Genomic DNA, 17,598 nt, shown 5'->3' on the forward strand with positions numbered 1-17,598 from the left:
CGTGGTAGGTGGCTTCATTATTCGTATCGCCTCCTCGATTTTTCAGGCCGATCTCAATTCCACGTTCATGAACCAAGAAGCCCGTGAATTGACCGGCCGTCACACCAAAAGCACACTTCTTTGGATTCATTCTTAGTCCGAATTTTCTAGTTCGGTCCAGGATGCGTCGCAAATCCTCCAAGTGTCCTTCCACTGAGACAGACTTGACCACCACGTCATCAATGTAAATCTCCACCAACTTGCCGATCGGATCATGAAAGATGTAATTCATGGCTCGTTGGTACGTTGCGCCGGCATTTTTCAGTCCAAATGTCATGACTACATACTCAAACAAGCCCACCGAACCTCGGTACTCGAATGCGGTCTTGTGTATATCTTCGGGAGCCATAAAAATTTGGTTGTAACCGGCATTGCCATCCATGAAGCTTAAAACCTTATGACCAAGCAGTCTGCATTGATCAATGTCTCGCCACCGCATTGGGTACTCATCCTTTGGAGTGGCTCGTTGAGATCCCGAAAATCTATGGCGACGCGCCATCGGCCGTCCTTTTTCTCTACAGTGTACGATACTAGAAATCCACTCAAGCATACCCGCATGGCCCGATGAACCCGGCGCTCAACATTTTCTCGATCTCTTTCTTGACTTCTTCTAAAATTTCGGCCTTCATCTATCGTGCTCGCCGCCGGAACGGCCGAAATCCTTTCTTAAGAGGGAGCCGATGCTCAATGATGCTCCTGTCTAACCCGGGCATCTCTCGTGTAATCCCGTGCAAAACAATCCGGGTATTCTTTTAACAAAGCTATCATCGTGCTCCTCGGATGCGGATCTAACTTTTTGCTGATAAATGTTGGTCGTGGCTTATCCCCAGGACCAATGTCAATCTCTTCTAGCTCATCAGCCGACGTAAACCCATATCCTAGCTTTCCGTCGCCTGCTAGATCGATGCTGAACACAGGCAGAACGTATGGCGAGGATAATTTTGGCCGATTGCTGGAATCGGCCTCCTTTTTGATTGTATTGCTCGATGAAGGTTTACAACTTATCTGTGCTCCACTACGGGAGGGAGTCTCCCTACTACGACGACGTGACATGCTTGAGGTGAGATCATTGCTTTTTATTTTTTGGGGCCGATCGCAGGGATCGGCCTTGCCACGTACGTCGATTGATGTTGCTCTTGCTACTCTGTCAGGCCGGTGGATAAGACCAGCCTCACCCCGTTTTTTGTAACTTCGATGCGATCACAGCCGTCCAAACTGACTCCAGAGAGCGGCTCTTGGTCTTCCGAGTCCCAAATATTCATGCCGGCTATTGAGACCTCGATCGAGTCGTCTGCATGAACGACCTCCACTTCATCTCCATCCCATTGTATCAGGCACTGGTGCGTTGTAGATGGAATGCAGCAGTTGGCGTGAATCCAATCCCTCCCTAGCAGGACAGCGTAGGTGCTTTTGCTGTCGACGATGAAGAATGATGTAGGGATGGTTTTTGGGCCTACGGTTAGATCCGCGTTCAGAACGCCTTGCGTCTCTGATGCTTGGCCGTTGAAGTCGTTTAGTGTGATGTTGGTTTTGATCAGGTCTGCGTTAGAGCGTCCCAAACGCCGTAGCATGGAGTATGGCATGATATTGACTGTCGCTCCCGTGTCAACCAACATCTTGCCGACAGGCTGCCCATTGATATAACCTTTTAGGTACAGGTCCTTCATATGTTTGTAGCCCTTCTCTCGTGGCTTTTCAAATATAACTGGCCGTGGACCGCAGTCAAACTGTGCTATCGGCACTTCTTCAGTTCCTGGAGCACGAAACTACGACGGAAGTATGAACACCATATTTGTGCCAGCCGATGTACTCGCATCGGCTTTTACTTGCTTGGGGCGCCATTCTTTCTTTTGTGGACGACTCTCCTCGTCCAAAGTTTGCTGAACGGGCCGCGCTTTCCTCAACGTGTGCAGGTATTGCGCCTCGGCTTGCTCCAAGCTACGTAGCCGCTGAACCCTACGCTTTTGGGAGTGGCTGAGTCCATCAGAACACCACCTGGCCGCTGGTACCTATCCTCTTCTTCATCTTCCGACTCCTCAAAGTCTTCCTCTTGAGATGACTCAGCTCGTATGTTCTGAGATGGGAGAGGTCCTAGACGCTTGAAAACTGAAACTTCTCCTCCGTCCTTCTTCTGCTGTCTACACTCCGGCGGTTGTCGATTGTAGGCAATCGGCTCATTCCCGAATCCCAGCGAGTGCTTAAAGAAAGGACAGGTCCCGATGTCTATCCATGTCCTCCTCGCTCTCTTGATTTCCCTTTAGCGCGATGCTCATATCCTTCGTCGTCTCTATCATACCGACGATATCTTCCATTGTCTACGTCAGACCGACGATATCTTTCGTCTTCTCCGTCGTACCGCCGACGTCGGTCATACTGACGCTCATACTTGTTAAGGAGATGCGCGGAGAATGGTCGTTGATATCGCACGCTTCTCACTTGTTCTTCGGTGAGGTACCGTCTGTTGTCATATCGGGGCCGGTCGCATGGGCCGGCCTCCTCCTTTTCTTTGCCACGGGAGTGACCGCTTTCTTCTTTATCCTTGCCATGGTGGTATACAGGCCCTGCCATGTTAACGTAGAATGAGAAATCTAGCCGACGCCTCGTGGAGTGATTGAGTTCCACCATGTTGACACCAGGAAACGGATGTGTGTCCACTTTCATGGCAAACTGCCCAAAGATCAAACGGCCTTGTTCTATCGCCATTTGGATCTGCCGACGCAACTCTTTGCAGTCATTGGTGATATGGGTGAACGAGTGATGCCACTTGCAGTATGGTCTCCCGTTCATCTCTTGCGCCGTAGGGATTTTATGGCCTTCGGGTAACTTCAGCTGTTTTTCTTTAAGCAATAAATCGAATATCTGCTCAGCTTTGCTCACATCGAAGTCAAACCCTTTTGCAGGCCCTTGTTGTTTCACCCATTTGCAGGACACGGGAGCTGCCCCCCGAGCCCATTCAGCCACGGCTACTTCCGGGTCTTCTGGTAGTCCTCGGCTTCTTCTGTCTCGACCAGGCCTACCGGACGCTTAAACTTGTTTTGGTACAATTCAGGGTGGCGCTGCTCATACAATGTTAATTTCTGGACCATGTGCGTCAGTGAACTGTACTCTACTTGGAAAGCCAGATCCTTGATCGGCGTAGCGAGGCCCAATGATGCCAGATCGACTGCTTCTTTCTCGTTAAACGAACCGAATAACATCGGTTCCCGACGAGCTCCGAAACGTTGAATGTATTCCGACACCGTTTCTCCCCGCTTCGCCGCACTCGCGTTAGATCGGCAATGCCAGCCTCGGTAGCTTCGAGTGATATTGAACATGAAACTCGTTCTTCCAGCTTGCTTCCACGTCCGGACTGAGTTTGGTGGCAACGAGGTGTACCACCCAAAGGCTGATCCCGTGAGAGATTATGCAAAAAACCTTACACGTAACGGGTCTGATGCTGAAATCATGCGCAACTGTGCCAAATATCGGCTCACGTGCTCAATTGAGCTAGACCCTTCTGATCCATTGAATTTTGAGAATTCAGGGAGCCGATACTTGGGTGGCAGTGGGATCAAATCATACTCGTCGGGGTACGGCTTGGAATAGCCGATTGTTTTCCTCTTCGGCAGGATGTCGAACTGGTCTCTCAAGATGGTACTGATTTGTTCCATGGTATGAGCTGCAGGGACCGAGCTTTCATGACTCGTTCCGGTGGCATATTTAGCTAGCCATGCCTGTTTCTCGGCGTCTGCTCCAGAAGTCCCTGCTGGTGCAATCTGGTTCATGCGCGCCAAGGTATTGCAGTCCGGCACGTATGTGCACACGTATCCATGTGGGATCTCTTTAGGCGGCTCATACAGGAATTGGCAATCGCCAGGATCGCCTCCAACCTTGTAGACGACGTACGCCGGTGAACCCTGTAGCTCTGGAGCTGCAAGCGCGAATGGCAGCGGCGGTCTGGTCTGGAACGGTATTTCTCCCTGGTGAGTCCCTAGGGTAGGTCCTGACGGAGAGTACTGATGCTTCATGATTTCCTGAACCACGCGAACCGCAACGCGCTCGAAAGCGTTCACCAAGCTCTCAGAATGACGGTGTAGAGAATGAGCCACCATGTAATTAACTTCCTGGCGTAGAGCTCTGGTGCGTTCCTCTGAAGGGGTAGACAGGTCTACTTCATCAAGAACGCCTTCAGGTGAGAACCCTTTCCACCTGATGTCATGTGAACGGGTCTTCGTGAAAGAGCCGATGAGATCGGCTTCTAAGACGGCTTTAATCTCATCATATTTCTTCTTGTGCTCCTCAGGCATATCTGCGTACGTGACTGGTTCGTCTGCCATCTCAGCTGCAGATTTTGACATAGTTGCTGTACAATGTCCCACCGGGCGTGCTAGAATGTGTTGCCTGCCAAAACCCATCGGCGAGCACCGACGAGCAACACGGAGAGCCGGGAGGCTCCCAGGACTGCTGGAGGGCCCTGGTCCCTCGGGCGACGGCCCGCAATGCTCCGGCACACGTCCTGGATAATGCAAGGGCGTGCCACCTGACCTATACCTGGTCAGGAAGGTGATGGATTGCTTCGATTAGTTTCCTGCATGGCAGACACGTAAACATTAAATACGAGCCCGATCGGCTCTCAGGTTGCCCTGTGAATCGGCTCAAAGAGCCGATCATCCCATGGTTCACGTTGGATTTACGATAACATGGGGATCCTGCTTAATCAATATCAAGTTGAACCAATCTACGACAGTCTAGGGTTTTCACCGCATAACCGGAACGTCCTACACGTAGTTGAGCCTAGTAGATACGAAAGATGATGGAAAACTAATCCTAAAGAGGCCTAAAAACCAACACGAAGTTGATTCCCGGAACAATCCCTCTAGGATCAGCAAGCCATACCTTACGCACTACCGAATCGTTCAACCCGTTTGCAAGGCCTAACCATACGGATATCAAACTAATCATTGGAGAACAAGGAACAACTATAACAGATTAGATCTACTACATAAAGAACAAGCAAGATGCTGCCCTTACACCCAAGATAGGTGCAAAGGCAGCTAGATATTGAGGGGCAGCGTAGCTAAGCAAGCATATCATGAAAGTATCGACGTCAGCCCCAAAACATCCACGATAAGTGTGTTGCTCGCCATCAAAAAAGCTTCGATGACGAGCAACACCAACAACGAATAACTCGATATCGCCTAGATCGCAAGATGCGATCTAGGCAGCATGTTGCTTACCCGGAAGAAACCCTCGAAACAAGGGGTGGCGATGCGCCTAAATTGGTTTGTTGTGAACGTGATCGTCCTCCTTTCTCAATAACCCTAGGTACATATTTATAGTCCGTAGACTTTCTATCTTGGGAATAAACCTAGCTGTGTACGACTAAACTCTATCTCTTAATTCTAAACATAAAACGTAATCTACCATAATATACAGATACACGGGCAATCTAGCCCAAACTCTCGTACAAGGCCGATTCAGAGACACTTTATATGCATGTCCTCTAAGCCCATCTTCGATCACGGCCCATCTCCTGCTCTGGCTAAATTCTGGTGATAACACGTTCTTTGCCTCTCTGGTGAGGCCAGCGCAGGGGTCGCTCGCAGCCTCGCGGGGATCGCCATGGTGCTGCGGAGGTGCAGTCGCGCTCCGCACTAGGATCTTGGCGGTGGGGCAGGTGCGGCGATGGCGAGGGGCTTGGGCTTGCAAAAGAGGGACTTGTGGCTGAACCCAAAGTCGCCACCATCCGCCACAGTGTGGAACGTGTCGTCGAGCTCTGGCTCCAGGCGGTGGGGGAGATCCAACTACATGTCAAGGTGAGCTGCGCCAGTGCGTTCTGCGACCATGCCATGCAGCAAGCAATTTCTATAGCCAAATTTATTTTAGTCTACATTTTGTACAACAAACCGAATGGTCAAGTTTTTACCACATTATGTGCATGGTTGCATACGAATTTATATGACATTTCAGGATATGCATCTCACATCATATTCACATGATATATACACATGACATTTTGTTTGCTTATACTTGTGCGTAGTAATTTACTACTAAATAACCTTGAAGAATCAACTGATTGTTAGTATCTTAATGTCACCTACTGACACACTACAAATCAATCATTTTCATGGATAACAGCTTAATATTTCTGTTTTTTTCCTTGTTCGTACAGGAAGGGCGAAATTTATATTTTTACACTGGTGGTTTGATTTATTAAGCGAGGAGAAACACCCCCGCGAACAAATAAAAAAAAGGTACAACTTATTTGCACACTATACAAAGGAAGAGAACCGAAAATATGGTGGAGAACCTAGGTACCAGCGTACCTGATTTCAAAAAAAATCGAAAAACGTTATTTAAATGTTTTTAAAAAAGTTGAAATAATTACCTCGCGTACATCTCATCTCAATACTTATCTGGGAAAATTTTCAGAAAAAAATACGGCCGTACGTGACTCATACAAAAAAGTGAAAATGAAGTTTTGTTATACTGTGAATAGTATACGTATAGTCATTATACTATGAACAGTACTGTTTGTTATTTTTGTGTAGGCTACATACTTTCATATTTTAGGTTGAAATTTGACATGCACATACCTACATATGTGCTCCACACACATGATTTATGCCGAATTTTTTGAATCAATTTTAGTATTTTTTTCGATTTTATTGCTAAAAGCGGGTGCTAGCGCACCCAGGAGCCAAAAATTCGCGTCCGGAAGAGAACGGGTTATATAAAATACAAAATGACTCAAACCGACATTCCTTCATTATTCCGTAGTATCTATACATCGGCTCATGGGAACCATTGCCAGCACACAGCCCTCGAATGTTCCTAAATGGTATGTGCATCCAGTATTTGTAACGTTAGTGATTTGATTAGCTAAACGTATATTCTGGATCCATTGTTTGTAACGACAAGCAGTGATTACATCTTTCCTCCTTCACTTCCCATGAGACAAGGATGTTCAAGCAAGAGGCTTTTTACGGTATAAATTACTAGTCCTATGAACGAGTAGTATTGAGCAAGTGTAATTTAGGCAGGTAATCTTTCGATACTCTCTTTTCGTGTAAAGTCAACTTGGCTAGGATTAGGGGTCGTGCCTTTCCGTATGTGAAAACCATCGATGACTGCCTCAATCATAGTAAATCACGTGTATAAAAAATATCTTGCCCAATGTATCTGTAAGAGCAACTTCAACGGAGGCGTTCCTTCAGCTTGTTCTAATGTCTGTAGTCATCGCTAGGTGGTCCAAATACATATTTGTAATTTTTATTATTTTTGGGTTATTTATACTAATGTTGATGATTATTAATAGATCGGGAGAACACTTAATTATCTTTATCTCAGGAGAATTATTCGGATGTAACTTTTTTCCAGGATTTTTTTTGATATATTATACGTTTTTTTCCGACGTCGTATGCAAAAGTTACTGCGGTTTTACAATTTTTTAAACTTTTTTTGCAAAAAAAGTGAAAATTCGAATTTCTTAATTTCTCCGAATAGTAGGTTGCATAACATACAAGAATATGAAAACAATTTTTTTTTGAATTTTCTATCATTTTCTTTTGTATTTTATAAACCAAAAAAAGGCGATCCACGGGGGGGGGGGTGCAGGCTGCGTGGGAGTAAAAAAACTAGGAAAAACCTTTAGTCCCGGTTGGGGCCCTTTAGTCGCGGTTGGTGTCCCCAACCGGGACTAAAGGTTTTTCCGTCGGCCGCATCCCTCCATAGCCCTTTAGTCCCGGTTGATGTTACCAACCGCGACTAAAGGGGTACCCTTTCGTCTCGGATGGAGCATTAGTCGCGGGTCGCCTCCCGAACCGCGACTAAAGCCCCCTTTAATCGCGGTTCGAATATTTCCGGGACTAATGGGGGTGGACGGAAGCCTCTTTTTCTACTAGTGGTAGAACCAAATATTATACTAACAACTTCCTTAGATGACCGAAATAGGAGGTATGTCGTTGGGATGTCGCAGCTATAATTTTGCTTCTGTCCATCCTGCCTTGGCCAGGGGACAGACCCACTGGAATTATTCACCCTCTTGAATTGCCAGATGGTTTACTTCTATTCCTGTTTACATTATTGTCATTCTCCTGCTTATTGCTTTCCACATTCATATGTATGTTCCGTACGCCCCCACCATTGTTTCTGTTTATTTTCTCCCTTCTATCCTTTTTTGTGTGACCTATAAGAAAACAGATGTTCTTGCTGGAGAGGTGAAGCCTTTGGAAAGTGTGTGCAGGAAGAAAATGCTGATTCATGCAGCCACCACTCTGGGCTGCTTAGACAAACCATATGATTTTGTTAGGAAGAATCTGATTACTCCTATTCTGCTTAATAGGAAATCTTTGTGCATCTCTGATTCCTTGAATGTCTTGCTTGAAGTGTGAAGTTTCCAACTATAATTTAATTCGATAATCTTCACAAACGAGTGCAACTTCATAGTAAGATACCAGTATTGCACTTTTGTGCAATTTCATGTGCATCCTTGTGAATAAAATCAAATGGTGGCAATATTGTTAATGTACAAAGGTGTTGGATCAAGTCCCTTGTGATTGATAAAGCTGAAAGCTGATTTATTATTGCCACTGATATAGTAATGTATTTACCCATGTTCTCAATATTTGCTTATTTGTTGGGTAGCTGCCAATCGTTCACCAGCTTAAAAAGTTGGGGACACATGGAAAGCTGCTCCCCAAAATGGTCCGTGATCAACCAATTTCGTGATAAACTGACAGGGCCGATATTTTCTTGGTTCTCTTAGTAACCCAGGGCAGTGTTGTAACAGAATTGGCTATGCATTTATTTCAATCCTACCTAAGAAACAAACTTTGCATATTCTCTTTATGATTTATTGAAATCTTTTTACTTTTTAAAATGTTCCTTCGTATGCTCCGCCTTTACTTAAAAATTTGTTGTACAATACTTATATACCTAATTTCCATTTCATATAACAAATTGCAGCTGAGAGCAACTCGGAGATTTCGCTCGGCTGGCAACCTCCATCATTGACTCCTCTTTGTTTCCTCCATCCCCACCTACACGACAGCAAAAGAGGCAATCGGCAGATGGTTCCAGGGCGCTGGATCGATGTGGTTGTCCTCAGCACTGTGGAGGTTTGTTACATATCAGCATTCTACAATGTGCGTGAGTATTCTTATGAGCATTTAGGGTCTAACTAGATTCTCATAGTTGTCTTACAATATTATATGTCAGTATTCTTCCATGTTTAGTTTTTCTATAGTGATATTAGGAAATAGTTTCTGGATGGTAAATGCATCATGTACGTTGATGTGAATACTTGTTTGTTTGCCAAATGCAGATCTTGATGTGGTCGTGCTATATTGTTATAAGATGGAAATATTTAGTACGTGTTAGTTTTGCTTTGTGTCTTCAGGTTTCAGATTCAGCTTATATTTATTCTCTCCATTCTATTTTTCTCATTTTCTTTGAACTACACGTTGTATTGTAAGAAAATTCTAAGAAAAGCAGGGATATAAATCTGGAAATCCGTATATGCATGCTGGTTAATTTATTGCCATTCTTTGAATTTCCTTTAATTAGATACCATGAATATGACGTGGTTCTCTTCAGGACCTCATGTCGTCTGGGTCTCTGTCCATTCTTGAGGCAGCAGTATGCACTATTTGAATGATTACAGATGATATCAATATATTCATAATGCTTAATAGTGGCTTATAGTTCTCCATTTCTAGAACACAACTGATTAAGGAGGTGGCGGTTACAGCCTTCCGTCCTAGAAGCCGGTCATTAGGAGCATGTTAGCATTGTACACAAACCTTAATTACAACCAAAAACGATATTTATTTATTATTATTTTGGTGAATTCTAGCTTTTTATATATGGCTCGTGATGTTTTCTGTTATATCATTATTTTGATCACAGGTACATGTATTTAGCACACTTAAGTACATAAGTTGCTACCTGGTGGTGATTAATCATTGGACTAGAGCTAATTAGGATGCTCCTTTTTTACCAAGAAAATATATGCACTTGCTTTTTGGACTTTATACATTATTCTGTTATTAGGAACATATAGCTACAGAACTAGATATTGATGCACTAACTCAATCTGTACCGAGAAAAATATACAACTAGATCAAAAGTCTCTAAATTCGTAATTTAAGAAGTGGTGTAGAGTTATATGAATTCATAAGTAAATCGACGCCTATAAGCCTTTTTTTAATAAAAAAGATTAACAAATAATTTTCCGATATTCATTAAAAATGCGTCAGGACTGATAACTAAGCATGCGCAAGCAGGCTGAACTGTGGCAGCTTGCCATATTAGAAGTATGATTTCAGTCTCCTTGTCATATATGCTTTGGTCGTGCTAGAATCGTTGTTGATTTGTACATTATGTTCATGTATAAACTCGTTTCCTATGTTGCACGCATATGATTCATCCATGTTTCAGTAACCATATCTAGAAGATGCCTCCCAAATTTGGTGTACCACTGAAATTTGTTCTTATCTTCACCAAATATATTAATATGACTATCTTACATTTTCTGTATTAATATATGTAGATTGCCATTAAATTTGCTCCAGGATCTCTTCCTAATGATCAATCAGGTGAGTACGGTGACAACAATATTGAACTGATGGTATGGTGTAACATTGTTTACATGCTATTTAGAATTATTGACCAGTGATGAGCAACTATGAGAAGATGCGTATACTCTTTGGATCTTTTTTTTAGAACAAAGGCAGTTCTAATGCATCTCTTTTTGCTAATAACATGTGTCATGTGACCTTTTGCACGACTGTAGGACACAGTTAATGTAAGATGGATAATTCCGAAAATATGAAGGTTTGATCGATACATATATGTTGGCCTACAACTTTTATCTTGCCGAAACATCTGTACTTATATCTACCTCTTCAACTTTTTTTTTTGCTTCTATGAGATAATGGCTCTGAACTTATGTTCAATTTCTTAGGTTTTAGTCTGGTTCGGCTCATGTTTCTGTACTATTTGCACCCCTCCTCATTATTAGTTATAATCATTGCAAAATGTTTTATTAGAGTACCTAATTGTTTTATGTTCAAGTAGGAAACACATACTGATTTCTAGATTAGATACAATTTTTTGGTCTTTTATATTGGTGGATCTTAGGTGATGCATTTCAATATTTAGTAGTCCTACCATTTTTTAGACCTGCATCTTCCAAGGCCTACCGACCTGCTGGAAACATCTACGTTTACTACTGACCAATGTTTTAGGTTCCTTGATTTGCTCATTCAAAACCTTCCCATGCTACAAGACTGTTTGTTCACATAGTATTGTTTTGTTGCATGTAGAATTGTAGATCTGATTTGTATGATTGTTGGTGGTTTGATGGCTACTTAATACGACATTTCTAGATGTGCTACTCCAAAAGAATTATTTACCCTGATGTTGTTGTGTGCCCTTTTTGTTTTGCACTTTACTATTTTACATCCTATCCTTAACTGGATTTCCTTTTCTTACGGTGTTTCATTTTCTCCTATTATGTGCACTGTTTATCACATTAATGTTGTTATGTGGGAGAGCAAGCAACTGTGTTTGAAGTGTGTGCTTCAGTTTGTGGAAAGGGAGAAGTTGTGGGCACCTTTGTGCTTCGGTTTTAAGCAGACAATGGTCGACCGATTTGAACCCAACGGAAATTCTTCGTTGGCTACCAATATTGGCATGCGTCACCAAGTAGGCGACTATCTGAGGAAACATCTTGCTGAATTGATCGACTTCAAACTCTTGAATCTGATTGTTTCGAGAAAATGATAATGAGCAACCTAAACTTACATTTTTTATGAACTCCATTTTGTTGCTTCTCACTGTTATCGCCCTTGTCTGATAGGTCAATTAGATTGATATCTTTGAAATTTCGTATGGCTCCGGTTCCTTTTTCATTTTATCAGCTTACTATATATGTTTTACAAAGTGTTCCTTCCTCACTTCTGTTCCTATTGAGAGAGCCACTCTGTAAACTTTGCTTTGTAAGACCCAACAAGTGTATTATCATTTGTCCACCTTAATTTTATAGTTCTATACCAAATGTAAGTCATAATGAATTCCACGGGATTGTGCGCCAAGGCGCACATCTAAATCTAGTATATATAAATTCTACCGAATCACCACGTGGAAGTCCGCGTTGTTGCTCATTTATAAACAGGTTCTACCTACTGACTGCAGTAGTATCTATCTAATTTCTATAGCCAAATTTATTTTAGTCTACATTTTGTACAACAAACAGAACCGTCAAGTTTTTACCACATTATGTGCATGGTTGCATACGAATTTATATGACATTTCAGAATATGCATCTCACATCATATTTCACATGATATATACACATGACATTTTGTTTGCTTATACTTGTGCGTAGTAATACTACTAAATAACCTTGAAGAAATCAACTGATTGTTAGTATCTTAATGTCACTGACACACTACAAATTAATCATTTTCATGGATAACAGCTTAATATTTCTGTTTTTTCCTTGTTCGTACAGGAAGGGCGAAATTTATATTTTTACACTGGTGGTTTGATTTATTAAGAGAGGAGAACACCCCCGCGAACAAATAAAAAAAAGGTACAACTTATTTGCACACTATACAAAGGAAGAGAACGGGGTTATATAAAATACAGGATGACTCAAACCAACATTTCTTCATTATTCCGTAGTATCTATACATCGGCTCATGGGAACCATTGCCAGCACAAAGCCCTCGAATGTTCCTAAATGGTATGTGCATCCAGTATTTGTAACGTTAGTGATGTGATTAGCTAAACGTATATTCTGGATCCAGTGTTTGTAACGACAAGCAGTGATTACATCTTTCCTCCTTCACTTCCCATGAGACAAGGATGTTCAAGCAAGAGGCTTTTTACGGTATAAATTACTAGTCCTATGGACGAGTAGAATTGAGCAAGTGTAATTTAGGCAGGTAATCTTTCGATACTTTCTTTTCTTGTAAAGTCAACTTGGCTAGGATTAGGGGTCCTGCCTTTCCGTATGTGAAAACCATCGATGACTGCCTCAATCATAGTCAATCACGTGTATAAAAAATATCTTGCGCAATGTATCCATAAGAGCAACTTCAACGGAGGCGCTAAATGGACCGCACGCTAAGAAAACTTCTAATTTGCAGAGCGGGCCAGCAGGTGCAGTAAAAATTGCGCGCACCAAAACTTTTACCGTGCGTCGGAAAAAACTGCAAAGCACGCGCTTTCTTTCGTGTGGCGGTGCGCGCTGTATGACGCACGTGTCCTCCAACCGTCTGAAAGCGCGCGCTTTCTCCCTCCCCACAGATACCGCGCCACCGCAATGACGTCGCGACGCCATTCGAGCTCTGGGTATTGCGGCGTCCGCGAACACCCCAATGTCGCCTTCTACGTGGAGATCCGAGGGGCTAACATGTTCTCGTCAACTTCGGTGTCGACCACGACCCCGTGGGGCTAACATGTTCTCGTCAACTTCGGTGTCGACCACGACACCGGACTTGTCCGATGTCGAGTTTTTAGATTAGGTTTATTTTTATCTGCACTAGTTTGTAAAATATAAACTAACTCTATTTTCTGTTATATATAAACTAGTTTTATGATATTTTCTAGATCTTGTTTTATGCTATTTCTTTGCAAAATCGTGTTTGTGGCACTGAATTTTAACGCGTCTGATGTAGGGCGATTTTGGCAATTTTTGGCGCGCGGGTTTTTAGCAATTTCGGTGGAGAACAAACCGATGTCATGCGCTATATAAGGATGCAGCGCGGGCTTCTGTGGCAGTGTGGCATTTCTAAAAAAAATTGACATAAAAATAGATGGCAAGTCAAGAGAATCCGTTTGTCTACATAAATGGAATGGGATCGGGGCTACAACCTAACCGGGTCTGGCCAGGTGGACAAATTTCAATATCTTGGAAGTACCCTTTAGTGGGCAGGAATTTTCCTATTTTACTCTTTAGTGAAAAATACTACTCTTTTCCATAACAAGTATTGATCAATCTTCATCTGGGTAGTTGGACGGTTGACGTGTCTCTGTCCCTACCGTAAAAGACCCCAGCAAGCAATAGCTTGCTGCCACAGTGGTACGCACAAATCGATCGAGAGCGCCACTCCCGTATTCTTATGCACAAGTGGAGCTAGCATATTAGCCGCAAAGCTATCGCACGTGTAACGCCGTGCCGTAGAATGGTAAGCCGTCCTGGAGGCTGGAGCGCGACGTCGATCGGGGTGGCCGGCGGCAGCTGCCGACGGCAAATCCTATACACCGACCAGGTCGGTCGCTACCGCGCGCCGCACACCCCCGCGCGCGGTATGGGCCGGCCTGGTCGGCCCAGTTTCTGTTTTTTGTTTCTCTTTCTTTCTTTTCTTTTCTTTTTTCTTTTCTTTCCTTTTCCTTTTTTATTTTCTGTTCCTTTTTGTTTATTTTTATTTTTGTTCGAATTTGAAAATATTTCAAATTCAGAAAAATTTCAAAACTGAAAACTGTTCAAAATTTAAAAAATGTTCAAATTTTAAAAACGTTCAAATTTTAAAACCGTTTAAATACAAAAAATGTTCAAATTTGAAATCCGTTCAAATTTGAAAAATGTTCAAATACAAAAAATGTTCAAGTTTGAAATCCGTTCAAATTTGAAAATTGTTCAAATTATAAAAGCGTACAAATTTGAAATCCGTTCAAATATATAAAGCGTTCAAATTTGGAAAAATGTTCAAATTCGAAAGAAAAAAAACTAAGAATGTTAATTTTTGGAAAAAAATAAATTTTATAAATTTTTAAATTTTTAAATTTTTTCAAATTTAAATTATATTCATATCCGAAAATGTTCAAATTTCGAAAAAAATTAAATCAAAATCTGAACATTTTTAAAATTTCCAAAATTTCGAATCTGAACAGATTTTGAATTTTTGTTCTCCGAATTATTTTTAAAAAAGTTAGATATTAAAAAAGAAAAATATTATAAAAGAAAAGAAACAGCAAAAAAAGAAAAAAACGTACCTACTACTAATGGGCCGCGGCCCAACCAACCGGCCTGGTCGGTGGGGTGTGCGGTGGCCCGTACACACCGACCAGGTCGGTGTACAGCACTCCCCGCTGCCGACGCTCCGAGAGGCGGGACACGTGGACCTATGCAGTGGGCAGTGGGAACGTACGTGGGCCTGGCCTCGTGACGCCGACGCACGACGGTTTTTGTTCTGCGTCGGTCGTTTTCGGCCGTGCCGTTTTCCTTTGTTCGTGGCGGCTGACTCTGAAACTCTGAATCTGATGCGCAGTATATATCTTGCTCAGAAAATTACTTCTGTCAACTACACCAGCCCTGCTGTCACTGCATTCTCTATTTGTGCCTTGTGTTTTTACGTTTCAGACCAACCAGCACAGCAACTTCTGAATTTCGTTACGTTACGAAAGCTGATATCAAGTTTAAAATAGCGCGTTGTTTCTCCACTAATAGCACGCTATAACATATTTGGAGGGTCACACTAAATTTTAGTATGGTGGTGCACGGATGGCTGTCCTGCAGCGAAGGATGCCCGGTGACGTCTTTTCCGGTGGCAGGCGTTGGGTGGGCTCGCCGAAAGGGGAGGGAGTTTTTATATAGACTAATTGCTCATTTTGACAATGGCCACTGTTTGCCAGTGTTGTGCAGCCGATTAGGGCTAGGCAAACGCTGATGCTGAAAGGGTGATGCGATCGTAACACTTACATCTGAACAACATCTGAACTCAGCATCTCTCAAGTAATACATGCTACTAAACAAGCAACAAAATCTTAGTTGGGCATGTATGAGATCACCGTGTGTGAGAGGAGATAGTTATTCTGAGGTTGCACGGGCTACCAAACACACCCTTAATTCTCTTTGTATCACAGGTACGTCCAACTAGGAGCGCAATTGGGAGACATCAGCTACCACAAAGTTTTGTGCTCCTCGCTCGCGACACTGCTGGTCTTTCCACCTCCAGCGGCCTTGTGGTCTTGAAGGTATGGCGGACCACGACCTCTAGTTAGAGAGGAGTTTTCCTTCTTTCTTTAGGTTGTTTTTCAATGTCTTTCGGGATAAGGTGACAAATACATTTTGAAGTTAGAATAAGGTTCTCCTCGTTCGATCCTCGCTTCGATGGTGCGCCTAGTACTGGCGGAATGCGCGTGAAGTCTTGTGTCCCACAGATCTCCTAAGACCTGGTCGTTTTCGTGTTCGTTGGTGTGTTTTCATTAGCGATGGTTGCTGCTCTGGTGCATGCGCTTGTCCTTCGGGGCTTTAGCACGATGACTTTCCGTCTGTCTACTGCGACAAGCTCTAGTACGATAAGCTTTGCCTAACTCTAGTGATGGAGGGGTGATGACGGCGGTGTTCCTTCAGCTTGTTCTAATGTCTGTAGTCATCGCTAGGTGGTCCAAATACATATTTGTAAATTTTATTATTTTTTGGGTTATTTATACTAATGTTGATGATTATTAATTGACCGGGAGAACACTTAATTATCTTTATCCCAGGAGAAAAGGAGAGGAAATAACCGCTTTGCCATGTTATAAGTTTTGTTGAGCTTTTGTGTAAAGAACAAAATCAGAACTTGCTGGTCATTAGTTTGTTTTGGATTCACAAAAAAAACAGTTTTGATTGCTGATAATCGTGGGACACCATGCGCTTTGACCAATGTATCCAGACTATGCCCAGTTTCGATTACTTTGGTTTCTTTGACAGACAGGCTCAACATGGTCACATCCACTGCTTAATTAACACTTGAATCCTTAGTTTCATTGTTTAAAGCTAAATTAATACTCCATGGGGTACATTGGTAAAAATAGTTTTATTGAGAACAAATTTTAGTGTTCACTTGAGCATTATCTCTCTGTGACTATTACTGGAACTTCACCTCTCTATGTGTTGATTCAAGATAACAGGTAAACAAATCACGTTACAATCATGTGGGTTGTCAGTCATGTGTATACCACTCTGGAGTATCTGTATGTTTGACTGTGAGAACCGGAATTCAACTTCTAGACCCCTGTTACATTGACCTACTGGAAATATCACTTGTTTGCTTGACATGACATGTTTGCAACTTCTGTTCTTGAAGAACTCACTTTAAGACATACTTTCAGAATCTGTACCGCCTTGCTTTGCCACAAAGAGCGCGTATGAAGAGCAAAGACGATTAAATCTTCTTTGTAATTACAAGCCATTGATGATGGATTTCCATAATGTTCTTGTTCTTCAAGTGGAGTACAATTAAGGTCCGGGAGCACCATAATGATCTGATGTGCTGCTTCTGCTCTTTGTTCAGGTATGTGGCTACTGCTGCTGCTGATGTGAGTCGAGGAGCACCCGGTGGTCGAGGAAGAGGCGAAGACCTGCGTGAGCACCTGCTGGCCGAGGAAGAGGCGACGACCTTTACGAGTAGCTGCTGGTCGAGGAATATACCAGGAGCACCTAGGCGTGCACCTGCTGGTCGAGGAAGCAATGCCGGAGTTGGGACTACCAACTAGCATTGTCAAAGTTTAAAAACATCTGCAGTGATGTCAAAAAGTATTATGGGGTCAATTTTGGTATATCCATAGCTAAATTTCTTTGCA

This window comes from Lolium rigidum, chromosome 1 (assembly GCF_022539505.1).
Source record: "Lolium rigidum isolate FL_2022 chromosome 1, APGP_CSIRO_Lrig_0.1, whole genome shotgun sequence".
Lineage (NCBI taxonomy): Eukaryota > Viridiplantae > Streptophyta > Magnoliopsida > Poales > Poaceae > Lolium > Lolium rigidum.